Genomic DNA, 26,452 nt, shown 5'->3' on the forward strand with positions numbered 1-26,452 from the left:
ATTATGAAAGTAGTAAAAAGTTTAGTGGTTGCTAATGCGGGTTGGGGAGGGATGAATAGAATAAATAGGTGGATCACAGACGATTCTTAGGGGAGTGAAAATACTCTGTTTGATGCCATAATGATAGATACATGCCATTATACATTTGTTTAAACCCATAAAATGTTCAATCCCAGAAGTGAATCATACTGTAAACTATAGACTTTGGGTGAATATGATGTGTCACTGTAGGTTCATCAATTATAACAAATGTACCATTCTGGTGGGCAATGATGATAATACATGCGTGGTATATGGGTAGCCTCTATAATTCTCCCTCAATTATACTGTGAACCAAATATTTCTATAAAGAAATAAAGTCCTAATAATTAAAAAAAAAGCTAATGATGACTCATGCCACCATATATTGACATATTACAAATACATTCTAACAAAAACATTTTTACTCTCACAAAAGCAGACAAATTATAACTGATTAAAGAATTCAGAAACAGACCATTTTTATATGATGAAAGTTGAACTATAATGGGGGAAAACACAGACTAGTAAATGTTGTGGGGGGGCGGGAAACTGGATCATTATATGGAAATAAACCTGATTTTCCACTTAACACCATAACAAAAGAGCAATATGCGATCAATTATCAATATAAATGTGAAAGGTAAACTGCAATGAAGGCACTAGATAGTGAATAAGCAGGAAAATGACAGAGGGGAGTTAAGACTTCCTGTAAGGAAATAGTATGAAGTAAGTTCCCCCATTTTTTTGTAACCTGAAGGCAAACCATAATCAAATTGTATGAGCTGGCTAAAACTTTAGACTAGGCTACTTAAAGAACTAGAGGATAGGTTTCAGAGCAACTATCGTAATGGGAAAGTGAGAGGAAATTTTAGAAAGTAGAAATCCAGACAGAGAAAACCTCAAATTCTTTTTGTGAACTTTGTCCAAGCATCTGGCTAATATTAAAAGAAATAAGTCAATCTGAATATATTCAAAGAATAGATTTAGTAGTCTAACTAATGATAAAGAAAAAAAAAGGAACGAAACTGAACGGAAATTTGGACTGTCATTCCCTATATAGGAGACAGAGATTCTCAGTTTGAGTTCGGTTGATTTAATTGCCTACTAGAAGAAAAAAGAATCAGCATTCTTTGAAGAAACATAACAGAACCCAGAGTCTCCACAACATATCATTCCCAATGTCCAGGATGCAGTTCAAAATTCCTTTTAAGAAAAACAGAATAATGCTATCCATTCTTAATAAAACAATTAATCAACAGAGACCAAACAACCAAACCTGAGATGACTCATATGTTGTAATTATTAGAGAAGGATTTAATAATATCTATTATAACTATGATCAATGATATAAAGAAAAATATATGTACATTCAAGGAAAAGATAGAAATTTTCAGCACAGAAATAGAAACTATAGAAAGAAATTAATGGAAAATCTAGAACTGGAAAATAGATCATCAAATAAAAACTTCAGTGGCTAGCCTAATATCAGAATGGAAATGACAGAGAAAGAGGAGATTGGTAAATAGAAATTATTCAATCTGAGGATGAATAGGGACCAGTAGTACAATACCAAATATTGAGTTATATGTGTATTTGGAACTCTAGAAGAAGAGAGAGAGAATGGAACAGAAGAAGGATTTAAAGAAAAAAGTTGGTATATAATGTTGAAAAACATCTTTCTGTCTTAAACTAAATCTCCCAAACACAAACCATATGTAAAAATTGCATAAAAGCACTGCACTGAGGGCATCACATACAGAAGCACTCAAGGTGAATGTGCATTCAGGGAAACGGTTGAATCTAGAGATTACTGAGTCACTCCTCACAAAGGTGTTGAATAAACAGGAAAAATAATTGGAAAATACAGATAATTTAATAAATGATGTGGGGGAAACTGGCTCACTATGATTCTCAATCTCTCTATTTGCTATTCTTATTTATTTATACATAAATTCTAAGTAAAATGAACCACTGACTGATTACAGAGTTGCTTACTTGAATTCCTTCACACCACACTACCCCTCTCTACCATGACCTTTGACAAATGGGAATACTTTTCATCCAACTCACAAGATGAGCTAAAGAAAGAATCTGAGAATCTAGCAGAGATGGGTAAATTTAAGACAAAAGGCAATCCTGCTCTTCTTGCTTTCTGAGGCATCCTCAGGGATAAATGGCCAAGCCAAGAAGGAATTCAGTGATGAGTTATCATGAAATTGAGCTCTAAAACAAAGCCAAGCAGACCCCTAAACCAAAGTTTTCCTGAAAGTCTAGGATCTACATTGGGAAGGTTGGACCACTTTTTCTTCTTTCTGTAGTACTCTGTGGGTCTCCCAGGCCATCACTTGGGCAAAATAAGCTCTTAAAGAGTCTTCAGTTTTAATGAGGACTCTCATCAAATGGAGCAAACATTGAACCAGATTATCAAGCTTAGAAGTAAAGGCCTAAAAGTAAAGGCAGGTACTAGTGTTATTTCAATAACCTACTTTCTCTCTTTCCATAATAGTTCCCTTTCTGGCCTACCTTTTTTCATTCTACCAGACAACCAGTGTTCTGAGGCTGTTTCCCCCAATGTTTCCTATTTTTTGTGTTCATGTTCTTTCTGACACAGTCCAAAATACTTTACTTTTCTCCTCAGTATCTTCCCAAATTAGAGCTCACTTCTCCTCTGTCACAGCCATTTAAGCTCTGTTAATTACTAGCTAACAAAAGAGAATAAAGGTAGGCATTACTGATAAGTAATAACAGAATGTGAAAGTCTTTCCTGATGTAGCTTTCCATTGTGGCTAAAACCTTTAGAGTCTTAAAGGCAGATGAGTGAGTAACTAGAATATTCCCCATACTATGGAGGAGTCCATAGAGGAACTGACTCCAGAAGGAGAGTTGGACAGGGAAGAGCCTCAGTAACCAGGCTCCCATTTCAAAAGAGCTGATCTGCTTTTTCCTGCTTCCATGTTAAGGTTCTGAATAGATTTAGCAGAGGGAAGAGCATATGACTATTTTAAATTTAAAAAGAAAAACCAGTGAGGTAGAGGGCTATGGGTAGGAGCTTCCTAACGGTTCCTGAGCTTCAGTGTAAATGTGAGCCCTGTCATAGTCTCATTCTGTCAGGAAGTCCTATGTCATGAGTCCCAGGCTGCCTCAAAACGTGTCAGAGGGGTAAGGAGTGTTATTTTACAAATTGCTCTCAGTATTTCTATTCCTGAAAGTGATTATTGTACAGTTTTTTCCAGTTTTATTGAGAAATAATTGGCAACATTGCATAAGTTTAGGGTGTGCAGAATGATGGTTTGATTTACGTATATTGTGAAATGATTACCACAATAGGTTTAGTTAACATCCTTCAGTTCATATGGCTATTATAAAAAGAAAACAATTCTTTCTATGATGAGAACTCTTAAGATCTACTCTCTTAACAGCTTTTCCATCTACCATACACCAGTGCTAGTTACTATCATCAGGGTTTATATTACATCCCTAGTAATGTAATCCCTACTCCTCCCTTGCTTCTCCCATCCTCTGCCTCTGTTAATCAGATCAGGATTTCTTTGGCTAGTCAGGGTCTTTTGTGGCTCCATGCAAATTTTAGGAGTGTTTTTTTCTATTTCTGTAAAAAATGCCATTGGAATCCTAAGAGGAATTGCATTGAATCTATAGATGACTTTTGGAAGTGTTGATACAACATTAATTCTTCCAATCCATGAACACAGGATACCTTTCCATTGATTTGTGTCTTCTTCAATTTCTTTCATCAATCTGGTTTTCAAAGTTGTCCTGTAGCTCTTTGGTTAAATGTATTTCTAAATATTTTATTGTTTTTGATGCTATTGTAAATGGAATTGATTTCTTTATTTCTTCTTCAGAAAACTTGTTAGTGTTACTGAAGTTTTTAAATGCTCTTGCAACTGTAAATCATACACACACACACACACACACACACACACACACACACACATACACACACACACACACACACACACACACACACACACACCATATTGTCATCTCCACAGCCAGTGTTGATACTCAGAAGTATTACAGAATTGTCATATGACAGGATGGGCTTTTTTTCCTTTTCATTTTAAAACATCCCTGTCTGCTTACTTGTTTTAGTCCCCTGCAGTGAATGAAGAAAACCTTGCAAAGGTTTACAGATACAGGTTAGACTCCCTAAGCAAAGAACACTGCAGGATGCTTTTATATGTAATGAGAACTCCCCAAATCCACATTCTTAAAGCAATCCAGGTATCTAAATTACTGATGCATTAAATTCACTCAGATAATACAGTAGTAAATAAAATAACTTTTAACACAAACATCATTGGCCAGTTTTCTAAGAGTTTTCATAAACTGAAATGTATCTTCATAATCAAATTCCTTTGGCTTTCCTTTGTATTGTTTCAACTTTGTACATATAAACTAAGATTTAAAGCGTATAGGTAATTCAATAAACATTTAATGCAGAATGTTTGTCATTAGAAGAAATGTTTGTCATTATACACTAGGCCCTTATATTAAGAAAGAACAGTAAACAGAAATATTGTTTTCATTTCTTCAAATGTTAAAGCCAGAGCAGTCTACGGGTGAAAGTAATGCTGAGTCTAGTTCAGCTGAAAGATAGAAAGAAAAACCTATAAAAGAGAGGTAGAGAAGGCGGGAAAGAGAGAGGGAAAAGGAAGAGATTACCCACATTGGATTCCAGTTCAAAATCAGCACTTCAGTTTACAAATCCTCCACCAAGGGGTTTAGTAGAGGAGAATTGCAGTATTTGAGCCACTAAATCAATTTAGTCACATTAATGATTTGTACACCTTAAAAACTGTTAGTTTTAGCAATTCCGTAGCATTCCTGATTTCAAATGAACACGTTTGTGATCACGAGAACTACTATCTGGTTGTGGAGGCAAAGGGAGATAGAGATCAGCAGTGGTCACACTACATTATTATCCAATTGTGTTTAATGGAGAGCTCATAGTGAATGCAAATGATAAGAATTCTTGTTTCAGCCTAAATCAATGTTTCACCTTGCTTAAAAAGTTGCTAAAATATGGAGTAAATGTTCCCCTTTAGTATTGGAGTTATAGAATATAATTACAATGTAGTAAAATAAGTGAAAAGAAACCAACTTTTATTTTTTTTCAATATATGAAATTTATTGTCAAATTGGTTTCCATACAACACCCAGTGCTCATCCCAAAAGGTGACCTCCTCAATACCCATCACCCACCCTCCCCTCCCTCCCATCCCCCATCAACCCTCAGTTTGTTCTCAGTTTTTAAGGGTCTCTTATGCTTTGGCTCTCTCCCACTCTAACCTCTTTTTTTTTCCTTCCCCTCCCCCATGGGTTTCTATAAGTTTCTCAGGATCCACATAAGAGTGAAAACATATGGTATCTGTCTTTCTCTGTATGGCTTATTTCACTTAGCATAACACTCTCCAGTTCCATCCACGTTGCTACAAAGGGCCATATTTCATTCTTTCTCATTGCCACGTAGTACTCCATTGTGTATATAAACCACAATTTCTTCATTCATCAGTTGAGGGACATTTAGGCTCTTTCCATAATTTGGCTATTGTTGAGAGTGCTGCTATAAACATTGGAGTACAAGTGCCCTTATGCATCAGTACTCCTGTATCCCTTGGATAAATTCCTAGCAGTGCTACTGCTGGGTCATAGGGTAGGTCTATTTTTAATTTTTTGAGGAACCTCCACACTGTTTTCCAGAGTGGCTGCACCAATTTGCATTCCCACCAACAATGCAAGAGGGTTCCTGTTTCTCCACATCCTCTCCAGCATCTATAGTCTCCTGATTTGTTCATTTTGGCCACTCTGACTGGTGTGAGGTGCTATCTGAGTGTGGTTTTGATTTGTATTTCCCCAATAAGGAGCAACGTTGAGCATCTTTTCATGTGCCTGTTGGCCATCTGGATGTCTTCTTTAAAGAAGTGTCTATTCATGTTTTCTGCCCATTTCTTCACTGGGTTATTTGTTTTTCGGGTGTGGAGGCAAGGGAATTAAAAGCAAAAATGAACTACTGGGACCTTGTGAAGATAAAAAGCTTCTGCACAGCAAAAGAAACAACCAACAAAACTAAAAGGCAACCAACGGAATGGGAAAAGATATTTGCAAATGACATATTGGACACAGGGCTAGTATCCAAAATCTATAAAGAAACCAACTTTTAACAACTATATAACTTAATGTATTTAGCTTTGATTTAATGCTTAGATTATATCTTCAGTAGTAAAAAATATATTTTAATCGAATTAATAAATAATTAATAAATTAGATTGTCATGATTCCTTCTCCCCCTCAAATCTCTCCTTCTTTTTCCTTTCTTTTCTCAACTAGTGACATGACCACCTATCAATATATAGTTAGTCTCTGGTAACACTGACTGTAATAAGTTCTTAAATGTACAAATGAACAAATATAAAAATTATGAGTAACAATAACAGTGTACTTCCCTAGGCCAGGCTCTGCATCAAGTACCAGGGATTCCTCTATGATTAAGACAGGGCAGCTCCCTGGAGGAACTGAGTGTTCAGAATCCTCACTAAGGACTGATTTCTATTTTCACTAGTGGCTTCATTAGAGCAAAAGAATAGCAGCTTTTAATTCTTTGCACGGCCAGGTGGATGGCTTGGTCACAGTGGATTCAAGGTATATTCGACTTACAGTAAGTGTTCATATGAAAAACTTCATTAGAAATGCCTGGAGGACAACGGAGACACCATGTTAGGAACATGTTTCTCACTGAATGAGTGCTAATAAATGCTTCTCTTCCCTCTTCATAGAAGGTCTAGTCTTGGTTTGAAGCTGTGTTTCCACTAAGTGGATCGCCTCTACCAAATTTATAATTTTTGCCATTATCTATGCATTATCTATGCATCAAGTAAATACTTAAATACTCGGTAATTTTATTTACCATGCCTCACAATATTTACGTAGTTTATCCTAAGCAATAATATAAGTGAATCAAGTTTTTATATACCTGCTATATACTTTCTACTACATACTAAAATGTATAATTAAAATCTAAAATGTTTATTGATGCACCTCCCTAAAACTTCTCATCCAATTTATCCCAGGAATGTGAGAACCATTCTTGGGAAAACACTGGTTTAGTGCAATATGGGATCTGTTCCAACTGGGAAAATGGCACTATTAATAATTGTAAGTCATATTTTTTAAATGCAGGTATAACTGATTTTAACACATGGAAAAACAATCTGTACAATGCTAATCTGACTCAACATGGGTGTCCCAAGAGATTAAGGAAAATAGCATTTGTCAGATACTTTGTTGAAACAATGATGTTAGAAAAATTTTGTCTGAAATAATAGGTCTTGAGCCTTTTTAAAATTTACTCACAGTAAGCGGACAATCATTAATTTGTGACAACTTTCTTATAAATTTATTATAAGAGAAACTCCAGTCATGTCTCAAAAATCCATTAACAATATAATTAGAAAGTAATTTAAAATAAATTCTTCAGGAGTTTCCTTCCTCTCAAGCAAAGAAGGTTGAAGAACAAAGCCCCATGTGAAAAAAACCTTTGGGGGGCTTCCTGGATGGCTCAGTTAGTTAAGCATGGGACTCTTGGTTTCAGCTCAGGTGGTGATCTCACAATCCCTGAGTTCAAACCCTGTGTGGAGCTGTGCACTAACAGCACAGAGAGTGCTTGGAATTCTCTCTCCCTCTGTCTCTTTGCCCCCACCCAACTTGTGCTCTCTCTCTCTCTCTCAAAATAAATAAATAAACTAAAAACTAATTAAAAAAAAAGATAAAAACCTTTGGGAAATCATGATATCAGGGTCTCTTAACATGAACTGGTTCCCAGGCAACACCCTTTCATGATTCCTTCATTAATGCCCATGGAAGTGATTGACTGTAGTTTTACTCTGCTTAAGCCATTCCCGCAAGTGGAGATGTAGCACATGGCACAATATTGCGTGCCCAGGGTCATGCTTGCTCTTATGAGGAGACCTTCATGGGAGATGCGATCTCTGGTCTCTCAAGCAGCCTACAGTCTAGCTGATGAGACAGAGAGAAATTGAAGATAATTTACAGCCACGGGCTAAATCATGAACCAGTGTCAATCAGCACTGAAGGAAAGGGAGATCAAGGGGACCAGAATCCTTCAGAAAAACTTTATGGAACAAATGGAACTCAGGCTGACCTTGTGATTGGTCACAGTCAAAGAAACAAAAAGAAAGAAAGGCATGCCAGAAAAGATAAAACATGAACGAGGAGACAGATGCCAGTGGGAGTGAGCTGGTGTTTCGCCTTCCCTCGTGGGGCATTGCGGAGACTGGACTAATCATCCCTGGGACTGCCAGCCTGTGTTTGTTAAAATACATCATTGCCAAGATAAAAGAAAAAAGAGATTTAGTTTTCACAAAATAAAAAAAAAAAAACTTCCAGAAAAACTGAATGCATTCCCTTAGGGTAAAACAAAGCATGGAGAATTCCAACTCCAAAAGCAGAATTTTTCCGAGTTTGAAATAATAGGGGGAACAGAACTGGAAGCCAGTATGTAGCCCTAGGAAGGAGCTTACCACTATATGCTGCAGCCACACATTTTCCCCTTTTCTTTATATTAACATCACATCATTGCTCACATTTATTTCCTTGGGGATGGGTATCTGTTTCTCATTAGAACCCCTCCTTTATCTTCCTTTTTGGTATCCGTTCTCAATTATTAAATTTTATGCCAATTAATCCTATTAATAAAAGACCCCAGATTCAAGTAACATTATTTTTTCTTCTCGGGTTTGGAATTGCTTAAGCAGACAAAGGGTAGAGTCAAATCAATGGTCCCCATGGGCATTAATGAAGGAATCATGAAAGGGTGTTGCCTGGGAACCTGGTTCACGTTGAGAGACCCTGATAGGGTGATTTTTCACAGGTTTTTTCACATGAGCCTTTGTCCTTCATCCTCTTCCTGCTGACTTTGCTTCATGTAGAATTTTTGCCCTCACAGCCAGATGTGCCTGGTTGGGAGGAGAAAATATCAGCCCCAAATGGACATTCCCTAATACTCCAGTATTTAGATATGTGTAGGAAGATACCTGGACTGTGGGGACAGTGTTTATCCAAATGATTTGACAGTCTTCATTGTTCCATTTGAATCATTCTAGGAAAATGTAGATTTTTATCATTTGCCTATAATTTATTATTGAGTATTACTATCGCACTAGAAATTGGTGGCTTAGTCTTAAAATTTAATGTTAAAATTGTACCACAATTCAGATTTTACAAAGCTCTTCTTAAACAAGTTACTTCACCTGCTTTCTCCCCACTGAGTCGTTGAGCTACCTTAATATCATTCATACAGAAATAGTTCCTCGTTTTGAGGGAACAGCCAATGAGCAAACTTCAATCCCAAGCATATGCATAAGGGGCACTATATTAATGCTTTCAATTCTGGTAACGTTAGCAGAGATCCTGATATCAACCTGAGGCACACCCTCTCTCTCTGTTCAAAACAAATGTACCCTGACTGCTTCAACTTCAAACTAAAATGCAGCATCACTTAATACGCTTGTGTGAGTACTATAGTTCAGGGGGAAACTGTATTTATGAAAACTTCAGACTAAATTGAGAATAGGCTTCTGGATGCAAATGTACAAGGAAGGCAAGGGAAATAGGGAAAACAAGCCCATTTATTATCATTACCTTCTAGAAAATACCCAACACACTTTGCACTTTGCACACTTTGCAAGATATAAGAACACCCTTGACGGGCGATCTTGTTTCTGTGTCATGATGTTTGCAGAGAGGGTCTGGCACACCGACAGCACTCCCAGCAACAGTCTAGGGAATTGGTTTTCCTCTTTGGGAAGTCATAAATCTTGCGGCTGTTTACCATGACCTAACAAAACCTCTGTCTGAAGGAATGGCAGACACATTCTGAATCTAATCTCTGACATCAGCCTGGGCTGGCTGGTAACGTGTGTTTACACAGAGCCCTCCGAAAGCTGTGACATGTGATGAGTGTCACGGCCCTGCCTTCCTTGGGCAGCCTAATTGCCTATCACTACCTGATACAGTAGGGAAGCGGCCCCTCACCAGGCTGGAGAAACCCAGAAGAGTAAGGGGAAGCACTTACAAGGCAAAGTCTGAAACCAAAGGAATGCAAACATGGATTCAACAGATTTCCAACACTTATAATCAATACATTTGGCAAAATCACATGTCTTGTAGTTTCTATTCCAGAGAGATCTTAAAGAAATAAGATGACAACAGGAAGAAGCTACAACTAAAACTGACAGATGGAAATAACAACTGCATGGCCTGGGACTCGGGCTGCAAGAGAAACCACAAAAAATCAGACCAGAAGAGCTTTCTCCTTAGATGAAGAGCACCCAGGAGGCAGGAAGAGAGATGGGGCTAGGAGGCAGGAGGGAAGCTTCCGGAACAAACCATAAAAGTGCATAACTGGGCCTGCCAACGGTGGCATTAAGGAAAGTGGCTGGAAAATCAATATGGAAAGGAAAAATTTTTTTAAAGAAGTCTTGAGAAAAATGAAAAACAGCCTCATTAAAACATTTGGAAGTGATTATAAAAACCACCTTGAAATAATCAGTGTTAAACACAGCTTCAGAAAAATGTACTGGGATTTGGCTCAATTAACTCTTTCAGTCCTACACCTATGTCAGTTTCCACGGACACAACACTTTACTAAAAAAAACCCTCCATCACACTGTCTCAGTTCTAAATAGGAAGCCATTAATACAAAGAGGAAGTGGCTGAAACTAAATTGAGAGAGATATGAATTAAAATACCCATGCAAATTAACTCTGATTTTTTCTTTAAAATGTAGAAAATTCAAAAAAGAACTCCAAGCAATTCCATCACGATTTTACACAAAAGGGAGCCACTTAAAACGAAATATTTGTAATTAACTGATAAAGAAACTGTATTATTACATCGGAGTTTCCTGATTCATTTGTTAAATGATACAATTTCCTTGGCCAGAGGAGAAGTCACAGCAGAAGTGGGGCTTAAGAAAATCAGCAAAGGGGTGTGTGGACTTCCTGGCCCTTCCTCTAGCACCATGGTCCCCTGACCAGAGGTCACTGACACCCGAGGCCAGAATTGCAAGGAGCCCATGAACCTTAGGGATCCTGGACTAAATTCTATATGTGTTCATTTATACTTTTTTACCTCTTGGGCAAAAGGTCTGTTAACTTTTCAGCAGCATCTCAAAAGATGTTTGCGACTTAAAGAAAATTTAAGATTAAATTGTAATATGAATAAGTGACTACTTTCACAGTGTGGGGGGGGGGAGGGCAGGTAACCCTAACAATGCTGCCACTCATTAGCTTACTATTAACTCCTGTTAGAATAAAAGTCTTCTACATGAATATAAACATAAACATATGCCTGTATATGCATATACTTACATAATATATGGGTGTGTATACATCAACATATATATGTGTATATACATATGTAATATATGGGTGTATATACATATATGTGTATTCATGTTAGTATATACATAAACAACAAATCCTCTTTCTCTTAGGAATAGCCTCTTTGAATTTTAGCAGGCCATGAGGCTACCCCAATACAAGTGACATTCATGCTCCCTTGCAGGTTTGTGTGACAATCTGGCATGTAAATTCTAGACAATGGGCTGTAAAGAAAGTATCCTTAAAGGGAGGATCATTCTCTTTCTTTCTGCTTCTCCCTTCCTCTTGACTAGAATATGGATGTGATAGTGGAAGCTTCCAGATTTAATGAACACCTTGGTCTATGGTTTGATTTTGGGAAAGTGAGAAGAAGGTAGGACATGAGAAATAAATAAGCTTGTATATTGGTCATACCACCACTATTTGGGGTTTTTATTTTTGTATTCCTTGCAGCCTAATCTAATTTGAACACCTCTAAAGAAATATCACTCATTTAGGTGCATCAGAAAGATAAACCTTGAGACTAAGAATGGACTATCTCCAATGTCATGGAGATAGGATGTTGATGTTGTAAGGGCAGCTGGTTCTGGATGCAAGCTGTTTCTACGACAGGAGAACCCTTACGCCCCAGCTCCTCAGACAATGAGGGAGGGTCTGCCTCAGGAAAATGGCCATAGGTTATATTGAGAAACAACAATTTCTTGGAAGAGCCATAAGAACAGGAGCGTGGGTAGCCATTGCTCTACCTAACACTGCTCGAGACAGTTTCCTTTTGCTGCCTACATCAAGTCCACCACCAGCCAAAGATGTCAGTGTATAGTAGGTCTCTGTTGTGCTTGGCGCCGTGGACCCACTGCTCTTGCCTCCAACTGCAACAACAGGGAGATCCTAGTTCCTGGGAAATTCAGTAGACTATTTTGGATTTTCATCCACATTATGTAATGGACTGAACATAACACTTCTAGTGTTTTCAGGCTTGTTATGGAAAGGAGGGGCCAAGGAGGAAAGAAAGATATCTCTATGACAGCGAGATGGGGCTTGGAGTCATTTAATTTGAATATTAAAAGAGAGATGACCTTGTTTTGAACCCCTAGATGATGACATGGGACATATCAGTTACCTGTGTAAGATTTCACTTAACATAAGGTTAAAATCACTGCCTTACTCAGAATGAAAGCTCAGGATTTTATAGCACACTGCTTTAAATGCCAGACTTCAGGTCAAACAGGATTTGAATCCCAGTTCCCCCTTTTAATGATCATGGATGCCTAATTTAGTCTTTCTGAATCTCCATTAGCCTGGCTTTGTGTCCAAGAAACACTATACCAGACTTCTCACCCATTCAATGATTGGCAAATGACTTTCATTTTGAGTCTCAATTCAAATAGTTTGGTTGCCGCCCCTTGGAGTAATGTTGAAGATCTTGATGTAGCCTAACTTCACTGGGAAAGTGTTCTGAGTCCTCAGGGATGCACAACAGGGGTACATACGTGGAAAGGGAAGAGGTCCAACACTTGCCATGTATTTAGCTTTCTTGTTCCAGACTCATGCAATAATTTGCATGGACAAGCACATACCTTGTAAAGTCAGAGAAACACAAGAAATAAACCAGAAAATTTGCCACAAAAAGCAGAAATTCCCCAAGGGTTTCAGGTGAAAAGAAAGATTCTGGCAACAGAAACTCATATATGGAATTTAACCTCTCATATACACAGGTTCTAGAAGAAAACATCTGAATATATGTTTGTATATATAACATTTAAATGAACATGGTTGATATCTAAATGACTATACATAGTTGAATAACATCCATAAATATGCAAATCCACAAACCATGTCAATTAGCTTAATACCAACTTTCATCCTCCAACATCTTGGAAATTCCTGATGATCACCATTTAGGGCACGTCAGAGGTGAAGGGCTGGGAAGTCCCAAAAAGGGACACTGTTTATCATAATTTTTTTCTCAAGTTTTACTACCGAGTTCATATGTGACTTCCTATGGGGTTAAAAGTTAGGGAGGCCAAATGACCAAGAACGGAAATGGGCATTTGACTCTCTTCTTCCAACATTGCTCCACTGTGGCTCTCTCTCCCTGAAGACTGCAGTGTCTGTGCTAAACAAGAACAAAGCATGGTTGGTCCTATACCTAGTTAGGAGGTAGATCAAGAAACAAGCTGATATGGGAATCACGTGAAAGTTGCAACTTTATTTTGTTTTTATTGTTTATTTTTGAGAGACAGAGAAAGAGTGTGAGTAGAGGAGGGGCAGAGAAAGAGTGAGACACAGGATCCAAGGCAGGCTCCGGGCTCTGAGCTCTCAACACAGATCCCAACACAGGGCTCGAACCCATAACTGTGAGATCATGACCTGAGCTGAAGTCAGAAGCTTAACTGACTGGGCCACCCAGGTGCCCCATAAGGAAAACTGCAACTTTAATTGCAACTTCCAGTTCAAACCAACCTTGATCTGGACCATAACAAACTCAAGCAGTTTGGAAATATTCTATATTGCTTTACATCTCTTTGATTAGCTGCTGAGATCAAACCAGAGTATCTCTGTAGCAACACTCTAATTGCTTCTTGGCCCCAGTTGTCTTTCCAGTCCCCATTTGCCAGCAGTGTCATAGCCAGCCTCATGAAGAAAAACAAAAGGCCTAATAAATACTCTGCAAGAAGCCTTCTCTGATACCATCAGACTAATCTCTTCTTCCATATTCACCGAGTTCTTTAGAATCTTACCCATCACTATAGGCACTATATACTATACAGATACACATTATGTTAATGCTAGTGATAAATACATATGCATTTGTTATGCATATGTGCTTATAACATACAAATATATATGCATATTATGAATACATTTATTGAATAATATTTATATAAATAATGTGTATATACATTGTTTTAATACTAGTGATAAATATATGCATATAATGTATGTATATACAAATGCATAAAATACATATATACATATATATGTGCATGTCACGAGACTCAGGAATTTCTAGAAGGCTTTCTATATAACCAGTAAGATTTAGCACTTTGCACATAGTATGTGCTCATATCCATTACGACATGTTCAGTCACAAATAGCAGAAGCAATCCCCTCAAAATGGCTTAAACAGATTAGGAGCTATATTTTCTTCACTGAGTAAGAAGGCCTGGTAAAACAGGTAAGGAGTCCCTGGCCAGTACAACATCTCACAATGTCATTTGGAACCCAGGCTCTATCGGGCTCTTGCACTTTTACTTAGGATGTACTATTCACAGAAGCACCTCATGAACTCCACACAGTTCTTACCCATCCAGCCTTGCATCCACATCGCAGCGAGGAAGGATGGAAAGCAAAGAGCATTTGTCACGTGGATCAGCCCCTCCCTTAACCTTAATTAGCTTTCTGGGAGCCTAATCCTGTGACTTATCTTCATATCTCACTAGGCCAAACTATGTCACTACCCTTGCTACAAGAGAAGTGGGTGAATGTAATATTTATAACACGTGCACTACCGCACCAAATGACATTGAAGATCATTTAGTTAGTAAAAAGGGGGGCAAACAGATGATTGATACAGGTGACAAGCATTGTTACAGCATCTGGAATGTTTTCCAGTTGCTACATAAGATTCCTGGCTAATCATTTCTACACACTTTGTCTTTTTTAGTATGTGTTTTGAAGACAGTGTTAGCATAGCAAAAAAGCTATATATAACATATTTATTTAGACATACTCATTGGAATTACTTCTTTCCCACAGCCTTCAGTCATTAGACTCAAATGCCAACAATTTTTTTTTAAGTATGAGAATTATCTCAAAAGAAATGAGAAGACAGTTATTCACTCCTAGATGAGTCAACTCTTAATAGATTTATTTGAATTGTGATAAAGAGATTTTAAAGATCAGAAATCCTCAATATAGGAAAATTAAGTGGTTAAATAACAACAGGCTATAATCTGCAATTATTCTCTAGACCTCTCATTTGTCACTTAATTAAATGTGCCCTCAATCATAATTCTGTTCTCTTCAACAGCACTACAAGCTCCCCAAGGGCCCCCAACCAAACTCTATGATTCTTTGACTCTCAGTGCTGAGAGCCCTGCACTCCGTCAGTGCTTAAGAATTGCTTGTTGAAGATTCTGGAGAGGAAAGAATTTCCTAAAACTACTGTTCTAAGCACTGAACAAATATGTTGTTAACATGCATTAAACTGAAAAGCATTTTTGTAAGGGACTAAGGCCCAATAGGAAACTGTACAGATGAGGTTAATCTTAGTTGATAGCAATTTTGCAATCAAGATCAAACAAATTATTAGTCTTTATCCTTTCGTTAATTCTTCTCACACTTCAAAGATGATAACAGAGATGTCTACGCTTCAAAGGAGGTTCCTGGAATACAAAGGGAATTTAGCAATAACCTAATCCAAACCCTTTGTTTACAGATAAAGAAACTGAGTCTTAGAGAAGTCAAGGGGCTTGAAGCTATTTAGCTCCTGAGTAGAACAAGTTTCCAGGCTTCTGAAACTCTTGATAAAATCAGTACAGTGGACTGAATATTCCATCTCCATTCAAATGTTTTCTTTCTCAAAGTGTTGTTTTGTGTCAAGTGGCGTGATTGTTTTATATTAACATGTTTCATCAAGACTTGAGAAATGCTTTTTATAAATGCTGAACTGAGGCAGGTACAGCCATCTGTCTTTGCTAACCTTTGTCAGTGGCATCTCCAGCTTTAAGGAAACACATTTTGGGGCTCAGTACTATCATGTGAGAAATAGGTCTGCCTAGAGAGGGCCTTGAGGATTTCAGGACCACCATGGCAGTGAAAAGATCGTGAGCCGTGATCAGTGCTTTGGGTGGAATAATTAAGCCACCATTTATGTGACAAGGCTGTGGTCATTCCTAAGGGCAGAAGTGCATGCTATCAAACGACACCAAAATTAAATTCAAGGAAAGGGACTCACAGGCAATGACAGCTATTTGAGACTTAATAAGTGCTCCCAAGAAGTGCTCCAAGGGAAAGCCAGGAGATAAGATGGCATGACAAAAAAGAAAATGCCTCTTCTAACTCAGCCAGTACCAGTGTGACCCTTGGCATGACACACTCTATCTCTGAGCTTTATTCTCAATGTCTTTGAAATGAGGTTGAACAATACATTTCACTCTAAGTTCCCTACCAGTTCTAAGTTTTAAAGCTTCTCAGTGGTAAGAATTCCAAAAGGCTCACTTTATTAACATTTCTTTCTTTATGGGTAAACATGTAAAAAGTCTTATAACAAAGTCACTTTCCTCTTGATGGGCTTTTTTATATGTCTTCTTACTTTCCAAGAAAACTGCTGTGTTTTATCAAATCTTTCAATCATTGTTTCTAAATATGAGCCATGATTGGACGGTTCCCTGAGATAGCATAAAAAATACGTGGTTCTTACTCTCCCTTTGCTGTTTCAGCCAACTTTTTTTTTCTGACCATTATGCCAAAAACATAGGATTCTAGGTTGTGTTGAAATGAAAATAAGATGATTTCCCAAACTTATTTAACTGCCAAAATTATATAGCCATCACAAAGGGCAAATATTTAACTTCCAACATATTGATAGAAAATAGAACCATTATTATTAATTATTATTAACCGAAGCTTCCTCTTTTGCTTGTTGATTCTTTCATGCTAGTCCATCACTCAGCCTGTGAATCAGACCTCCCAGAATAACCTGATTGGGGCAAATTCAGCACATTTTAGTTTAATTTTCTTCAATTCAAACACAACTTGCACAAAGAGGTGAGCGTCTAACAATTCAAAGGAACAAACCATTAAATTAAAATTCCTAACTTGATTGTTTGAATCACACTGGGATAAATTTACATCCTCCATAGCACTGTGGGAATTCACTCTGTGGGAGATTTTTCTGGCTACATTTTTTAAGCAAACCTTTTCTTTCCTCTTCTTTTTGAAAGGGTGAATTACTTGTCGCTGTACCTTTAACGATAAGATGAAAGAAATAAAAACTGGGCTCCAGGAGAAAACAATGAGGCAATAATTCTGAAATTAAAATACAGCACATGATATATCAATATAATTGTCCTGCGTATGTGAAGATAACTCTGCTTTGATGGTGTTATTTCCTGAGCACGCAAAACCTAATAAAATCTGGAGGGCTGAACTGATGAGAAATTCAGTGTTAGACATTATGAAAAACACACACTAAAATAGCCAAACAAAATTACTGAAAAACAATTTTAGTGGCAAATTATTTATCTAAGTAATGCAGGAAGATTTATAGAGATCTTCCAACATTAAAATAAATTAGTTACATAAAACACTTAACTTCCTTGACAAAGGAAAAGGATATGATTATGTAACTATTTGTTTGACCTTGAACAACTCCGTTGACATTTCTGTGGCTCGGTTTCTTCATGTTTTATTATTCATACTTGATGAAACCTTAAATTTTTCTAAAATTTCTATGACTATTTTCTGTGCTGATACTCCCCCCTCCTTGTCTTTTATTCATCTCATTTCTTCAAAATGGAATCATTAATTACAAAATAGAAAAAATAGGTTTGGTTTTGATTGTATCACAAATTGATTATATAAATACCTAACTGCAACAGAATCAATCATGGAAGTATCCAGGATGATGCTTCCAAGTATCCAAGTAAGCATGAGGCATCCAAAGGAAAAAACAAAAAGATGCTAGCCTTCACTACACAAGTAACAGGGGGACAACATATTTGCTTGATGTGACCTTGGGCGTATCATTGAACTGTTCTGCATCCATTTTGTTTTCCGTGTATGTAAAGTGGAGGCAATAACAGTATCTGTTACAGAATCACTGGGAGACTTAAATGAGATAATTTCTACCTAAATCTAGGAACGGCCATATAGTGAAAGCTCAATAAATATTTCCCATAGTTAGCATTTTACTGTAATTATTACAGATGAGCTTTCCGCTGTGTTTACCATTTGGGGAATAAATTTCAGCAACCAGAACATTCCACTTCAACATGAGCATTGCTATTTAACACGACGTAGGAGAAGTTTGGTAGAAGTTTTTCAGCTCTTTCCTTATAAATAATAAAACAATCACTCAAATAAGAACTAATTATCTTATAAGAAAGTGATGAACCTTGATTTGCATAGTCATAAAAAAGGAATTTGCAAGCTACAGCTTTGCTAGGACGAAAAAGATGGAGAAGGAGGAAGAAAGATTTGTTTTTCCAATTTCTTGGTATTTGTCCCTAGGTTTTGAATTATTTTCCCACATGATTGGTCCCTTCAACTTATAAACCTACAAATCCAGCTTTATAAAAACTCCAAAGGTTTTTTTTTTTTAATTTTATTTTTTATTTTTTAAAATTTACATCGAAATTAGTTAGCATATAGTGCAACAATAATTTCAGGAGTAGATTACTTAGTGCCCCTTACCCATTTAGCCCATCCTCCCTCCCACAACCCCTCCAGTAACCCTCAGTTTGTTCTCCATAGTTATGAGTCTCTTATGTTTTGTCTCCCTCCCTGTTTTAATATGATTTTTGCTTCTCTTCCCTTATGTTCATCTGTTTTGTCTCTTAAAGTCCTCATATGAGTGAAGTCATATGACATTTGTCTTTCTCTAACTGACTAATTTTGCTTAGCATAATACTCTCTAGTTCCATCCAATCTTGCAAATGGCAAGATTTCATTCTTTTTGATTGCCGAGTAATACTCCATTGTGTCTTCTTCATCCATTCATCCATCGATGGACATTTGGGCTCTTTCCATACTTTGGCTATTGTTGATAGTGCTTCTATAAACATGGGGGGTGCATGTGTCCTTCAAAGGGTTTTTTTAAATATACTTTTTATAATCTCCTCTTCTCCCTATTCCACTAACAGCTCTTGCTCACATGGACACACTGGGTTTCTACCAGCTCACTTGGAAGGCATGACAGTACAGGTGTTGCTTCGTTGCTCAGATGTTGACATATTATACCAAGGAAATCCTCTTGCCTCAACCTGCACTGGTCATTCCTAACCCCAAATTGTTTGAGTAGGGCCAATTTATTCACCTGATGTCAATATAGAGAAAAAGATCTCCAACGGTTGTAAAAATTAAATAAAATGATACAATTTTTAGCAAAGGGCTTAGAAGAGTAAGAAAATAATTAGAGTCAGGGAAACTTAATCCTCAAGCCCCAAGAATCTTTGGAGAAACTAAGAAGGATTCTTTGGTTTCATTTCATATGTAAAATGAGACATTAGGTGAATTTTACGTGGCAAATACTTAGAATGCTTAAGCGCTCAATAGCAAGGATACTATTAGTGATGGTTTTCTTTGTTTAGATTCGGGTGGTTGCAATAATAATAATTACAATGAGGTGAGCCATGGACTAGGTATGTCACATGCCACTTTTTTACAAGTTCTTGACCTTTTCACATCTTGACCACAAAAGAATAAGAGACATTTTTTTGGTTATTTGCTCTGATATTTGCACCCTATTTTCCCCCTATAGCACCTACTAAAATTTGCAAAGTTACATTTATTTCACAGCCTCATTGATTGTTCTTCTTTAATCTGATTTTTTTTAGAATAAATTTACCAGATCTCTTATGATTCCATACACACAGTAAGAAACTTGTACTATTTGATTCTCCTCTTTGTCCAGCACACAAACATTCATTTACCCACCATTGAATCAATCTATGGTTTTCTTTGTCATTTCTCCTGACTATACTCTGGTCACCTAGTGTGGATTCCAGAAATGCTCTTGTCCTAGAAAAGACAATCACAGGCTTCTCTCCTAAAGGGAAACTTCTGCAAACACGGATGAGGAGGCATGAGATAACTATGTCAGATGGAGAAAGGAAGGAAAGATATTTCATAATCAGAAACTTGCATCAACCTCTGAGTAACTGAGTTGCATCAACCTCTGAGTAAATGAGTTGTTTATCAATTAGATTTCTTTATGTACCAGCAACAGAAGCCAATTCTGGCTAACTTAGCCAAGCACTAAAAAAAATAGGGTGGGGAAACTGTAATTTGTCACCACATAAAACTGAAAAGTTCAGGAGTAATGGCTTTGGCATCATTTGATCTACCGGCTCATATGTTATCATTTGTGTCCGGTTTCTCTCCAACTTCTTGTTCTGTCTTCTTTCATAACGTTTTATTATCTGGACTCCAGTAGTGACAAGAAGATTGCTAAGAACTCTAGGGCCACATCAACTCAGGTTCAGTTCTACCAGGAAAGAAAGCATGCATCTCAGAAGCCCTAGAAAGGCCTTGGAATGAACTTCCTTGACATGCTTTTGTCTTAACTCAATCAATCACCATGACTGAGGTAAAGGAACTATGCTAATTAGGTTAAGCTTAAGTCACAGGTGCACATGAAGGCCAAAATATGGGCTGAGAATGGAGAGGAGGTTGTTACGTAAGATAAAATTAATAATCTGATACCTCGAACATAGGAGATACTAACAACAATAATAAAGCTAGAATTTTATTGGTCCTTTGTGTCTTACTATATACTAGGAATTATTCTATGCACTTTATGTATACTAATTCATTTAATCTTCACACCAAGGTATATGTGATTATTATCTCATTTTGCAGGTGAGGATATTGAGCCTTAAAGAAGTTAAAAAGAATCTTCTCATAATTACCCAGGTACTTCCTGATAGAGTTGAGATTTTCACCCAGGCAATCTTAAGCCAGAGTGTCTTTATAACAATTCTAATATGCCAACTGTGTTGTCTAGTGGGGGAAAAGTCTGTTACAATTGTGTATTTTCATAGACTTGAGGTAAGTACTTCTGCTCATTGATTTACCTCCAGACCCTAAGTATAGTATTTGGCATATAAGAAGTATTTGTTGAATGAATGAGTTAGTAAATGAATAAAAGAATGAATGGATGATGTATGAAGCCTACTGCAATCTATCTCAGCAAACTTTAAACTTCAACTATATCATAAATTCCTGAAGAGAGTCATATCTTGTGAGTTCTCTGTGCCTTTTCCAAAGGGAAGCACCTGTTAAATACATAAGGAACTTTAAAAATAACAACTACAGGCACCTGGGTGGTTCAGTTGGTTTAAGTGTCTGACTTTGGCTCAGGTCATGATCTCACGGTTTGTGGGTTTGAGCCCCATGTCAGGCTCTGTGCTGACAGCTCAGAGCCTGGAGCTTGCTTCAATTCTGTCTCCCTCTCTCTCTGCCCCTCCCCCTCTCATGCTCTGTCTCCATCTCTCAAAAATGAATAAAAGTTAAAAAAAATCGACTTATCCAAAGCCTACCTTGCCCAATAAACTTTACAGAGTAATATAATTTAGTCTTTATAGCAAGTGTCCCCTTTTACGGATGACAAAAACTGATGCTGAAAAAGATGACACCCTTAAGGTCGGATAACTAGCAGTGGGAGAGCTGATATTAAAAGTCTTGTCAGTCTTACCATCACTGATGTTTTTCACAACCTGTTCTCTGTGGTACTTCTTCCCTAAGAGTCCACTCTACAAGACGTCATACAGAGTAACCAAGAATTTGTGTATTGACAAGCTCCTATGTAGGTGGAACCGTGCATGTATGAAAGTCTAAAAAAATTCACATTCAATATTTAAATTTAAAAAGTAATTTTTCAGAACCATACACTGGTTGGAAGGAGGTGTGTTTTCTTTCATGATAGTGATAGGAAAACAAAAGAGGAAATTTTAAGTACAGAAGAAATAGTCAAGGCAACTAATGTGATACCACGTCAGGCAGGTGAACAAAAGGGTCTATCGGGTGAGGAGACCCAAAGAGAAGCACCCTTTATTGAAAATGATTTGACCTGCCTTAAGTCTCCTATATTCAAATCAGGAATCTGCCAAGGGTGCTCAAATGCACTCAGCCAGTCACCTGCAATAAAGACAATGAATGGGCTCCAGAATTCTCTGTTACTGAAGTCATTGTGAAAAATTTTAGGGTTTTGTTTCTGTATTAGATTACTTGTCAGCTGAATCAAAAGTTTGGGACTAACAGTAAGGAATAAATCAGTGCAGAATGCACGCCTTTCTCCTCAAAGACTCCAATAATATAAAATTACTAGAGCGAGCTAAGTTGGAATATACTGAATAACTGAATATATTTATACATCACAGATGGTGTGGAAGGCTGCCAGTGATACCTTGGGGATAACTTAAAGTCTGGCTTTCCTAGGGGCAGAGAGATAAAATAGCCAAAATAGAATCCCTTCAAACTTGAATCAAAGAGATGGAATGAAAATGTAAACTCATTTAAAAACTCGGAGGACTTATCTACCCTAATACAAACCAAGGGAATAACTCAATACCTTTGAAAAACCTATATTGTTTCTTATCAAACCATCAGAGTAAAAGGTCTTCGGAAAAATAAATAGGCCCACAATGCCACCATACAGACGAAAAATCTGAGACTGTGTGTTCAAAGGCAAAGTGGAAAGGAGAAGAGATGAATCCATTTTTTGTATAATTCACATAAACTATTCTCCATTTTACAGGGGCTGGAGACTCAGAATTAACCAGACTGGTAATGTTGATTTAACTCACAGAGCAATTTATAATTTTATTTTTATTAGAACCAAAGGACACTTTAAAAATCTAGTCCAACCAATTCATTATATAGCTCAGACAATCCAGGTTCAAAGGTATTAAGCTGCCTGCCCCAGGTCACACCACTAGTTCAGCTGTAGAAGAAAAAAATAAATATCTAGGATGCCTAGCTCCTAGCCAACTGTTTTTTCCAACACACTATATACTTGACTTGGTTTCTGTGTCTATTATACTTTTTCTGGCAGCCACATTTATGAAGACATATCTAAATATAAGCAAAACAGAATTTTAGGGAGCTGAATTTAGTTGCAAAAGAAAGTGCCAAATCTGAATTTCCTTAAAATGTATTAAGGCAATATTTTATCATCATTTTCATCAAAATATCTACTGGACACCTGTGAAGTTCACAGTATAGTTGAGCTAAATATTCTACCTTGATTTCATTCCGGAATAATTTGGAACTAATGTTTTCTTAATATTAATCTTAATGAATTCATTAACCTAGTAGGGCAAAAAAGTTTCCAAAGTATATGAACGCATATATATGTATGATTATGTATATATCCTCTTCGATGAGATCATGTTTCCTGTCTTTTCTACTTATGACCTCATTGTTATTATAGGGCTTCTTGACATGTTTAGAGTATGATCATTATACGTGTTTAATTTCACAAAGATTATGCTAGTAAGAACTGTATTTTATTCTTCCTTTCATTGGTATAAAGCTTAAATATTCTTTTCATAAGTCTGACTCCTTGTCATCAGATAATCTATTTTAAATGAATTTTCCTTCTCTTGGTTCCAAAATGCAAATTGAGGCGGGCACTCAGGAAAGATTATTCCTTTGTTTTTAGGCTGCTTTTTTTCAAATAAGATGTAAATCTATCTTGATACCCATAAGGACTTTTAAGAATGCTGGTCCAATATTTATTGTCCAATAATTATTGTGACTGAATGCTGATGATCTAGTGAAGGAGAACTATCATGTGGTTTGAAGTAGGATAGTCTTCTCTTCCTGCCCAAATTTGCAGTTATGTGTTTTCTCAGGATAGTGTTGTGTATCATAGGACCTCTGCAACTGGGTGAACCACCCCATCCACATGCCAGACATCCTGGGCACAATCATTTTTTTTGTAAGAGGTGAAAGGATTAAGGTTGAGATATATTCTCAGTGTGCATGCAAAAAGTCCACTCAATCCCCTGAGATGGCCAGTGTTAATCTCTTGATATTATCCATATTCTACTGTCATTAATGGCATCACATTCTGGTTTGGGGACAGAAATTCCTTTCCTCTGATTGACTTAATAGAAGAATTAATAAAGCACAGACTTGCACAAATAACAATTTCAGAGGAACTGCACACTCCAGAATTTGACTCTATTCAGAGTTTCTCCAAATAACAGCTTATTAGATCACAAAATACTCTGCATTTGCAATGGTTCATCTCTCTGAGAAGGTTAATGGAAAGTGGGTAGATGAGTCTAAGTTGTATCCAGCTTTCCAAACACACCTTCCTTTTATGTGAATTTAAATGATCTCTAGCATTTTCTTCAGGTATAGATAAAGAGCCACACAACTGTATCCTTAAGAGTAACTCTAAAATCTATTACTTAAGTCTTAAGTGCTTCCACATTAGTAAAACAAGGGGCCTCTGGAAGTTTTGAATCCCATATGGGACATATAGTCTTGTCCCTATACTTATGTCTCCTATTGAACACTGAAAGTATTACTGGGGTCTTCAGTAGAGCAATCAATAAATAATCGTTATTTGATATGGCCCAAATCTGAGACTTGAGTAAATTGAAAGAAGTAGCAATTTGTTTACTTCATTCATTCATTCACTCATTCATCCACTCAACAAATAGTCATACATGCCTGGCCTTTTAAAATTTCTGACCAGATAGAAACAAACAAACAAACACATTTTCAAAGAATTTTACTGGCTTCTCTTGCCAAACACTTAAATCATGGGTTTGTAACCATACAGAGAAGTCTCACAGATTCCTTAGAGAAATTATTGAAAGCTCTGGACCTTCCACAAAACAAACAAAACAAAACAAAACAAAACAAAACAAAACAAAACATCTAAGTCCAGACAAACACACAAATATTTCAGTTGTCCCTAAAATTTACCTAAAGATACATGCTTAAAAATCATTGCTCTAAGGGACACCTGGGTGGTTCAGTCAGTTAAGCATCCACCTCTTGACTTCAGCTCAGGTCATAATCTCATGGTTCCTGGGTTGGAGCCCTGCATAGGGATCCACCAGGGTGGAGGCTGTTTGGGATTCTCTCTCTCCCTCTCTCTCTGCCCCTTTCTCGCTCTCTTTCTTTGAAAATAAATACACTTCAAAAAATCACTGCTGTGTCAAAATCTTGCCAATTAATAAGCTGTTGATAGTCCATATCCTGTTAGTGTCATACTTTCCCCATCCTCAGTAATCACTCTACCACACACACACACACACACACACACACACACACACCATTTGGCAAATTCACCACCTGTTAAGCTCATTGTTCTATTGCAGGGCAAAATATACATTCTCAAAAACTATAACTATTCAGTACAAAAAGTAAAAGAAGACTAGTTCCTTTATTTGTATAGGTAGGATAAACACAAATGTTTGTGTGTTGAAAGAATTTTAGAGAACTTTACAAACTATTTTAAAGACTAATTTATGATTTCAATGACAAATAGTACAATTTTTCTCCACAAGGGTAAGAAAAAAAATCAACATAAGTGTACATTGATAAAATCAGTGAATCCCAGACATTCTGCCTGAAAAAGCAGATTGTACCCTACCCAGAGTTGTTGATTTCATTAATTTCCCCCATCTAATCTAATGGGACTGCTTCCACTTTCATGGCTGCGGCTGAGGCCCAGCCTGTGCTCCATGACCTACATATACAAATAGGAGTCCTGGCTGGCAGATGATTGCTTCTACAGCAGATCAATGTCCCATTGCTCCAGTTCATGGAGATTTGGCCCAGCTTGTCTCGGCTAGACCTCAACATTTCTCATGTCCCTCTGGGATATTGGTTTGGGTACCTCTGAACCCGGGGAAGGGCTTTGGGGGGCCCAGGAATGACAGGTAGAGGCAGATTCTGCATGTGACAGCTTTAGCCATAGAAAGTCTTCATGTCTTGCAAGTTTAAAGACAGAAGAAGTATTTTCTTCTAGCACATTAAATGATCCTAAATATAAATCAATTGGCTTTGACAATTTCAATATCCACTAAATAAATCAAATCTAATGTATGAAGACAAACATCTCAATGAATATTAAGGCATCAGTGAACCAAAAATCTGATAGTATTAAGGAATTATTATTTTTTAGGAGTGTATTGGTGATTTTTTTAAAGGTGTTCTTAACATTTACAAACACGTACTGAAACATTTATGGATGAAATGATGTGATGTCTGGGATTTGCTTCAAATAACCTAGAGAGCAAGGAAGTGTTGAAGAGTGG

General features: G+C 37.1%; 1 long non-coding RNA gene across 1 annotated transcript in view; it reads left to right on the forward strand.

The window, feature by feature from the left end:
• LOC123380784 overlaps positions 1 to 21,488 on the forward strand; it is a 42,144-nt gene extending 20,656 nt beyond the window's left edge. Inside the window, exon 4 of the long non-coding RNA XR_006586943.1 lies at positions 21,030 to 21,488. This is a non-coding gene — a long non-coding RNA (uncharacterized LOC123380784). The remainder of the gene's footprint in view (positions 1 to 21,029) is intronic.
• The last annotated feature ends 4,964 nt before the right edge of the window (positions 21,489 to 26,452 follow it).

Source organism: Felis catus, chromosome D2 (genome assembly GCF_018350175.1).
Source record: "Felis catus isolate Fca126 chromosome D2, F.catus_Fca126_mat1.0, whole genome shotgun sequence".
In the NCBI taxonomy this organism is placed as follows: Eukaryota; Metazoa; Chordata; class Mammalia; order Carnivora; family Felidae; genus Felis; species Felis catus.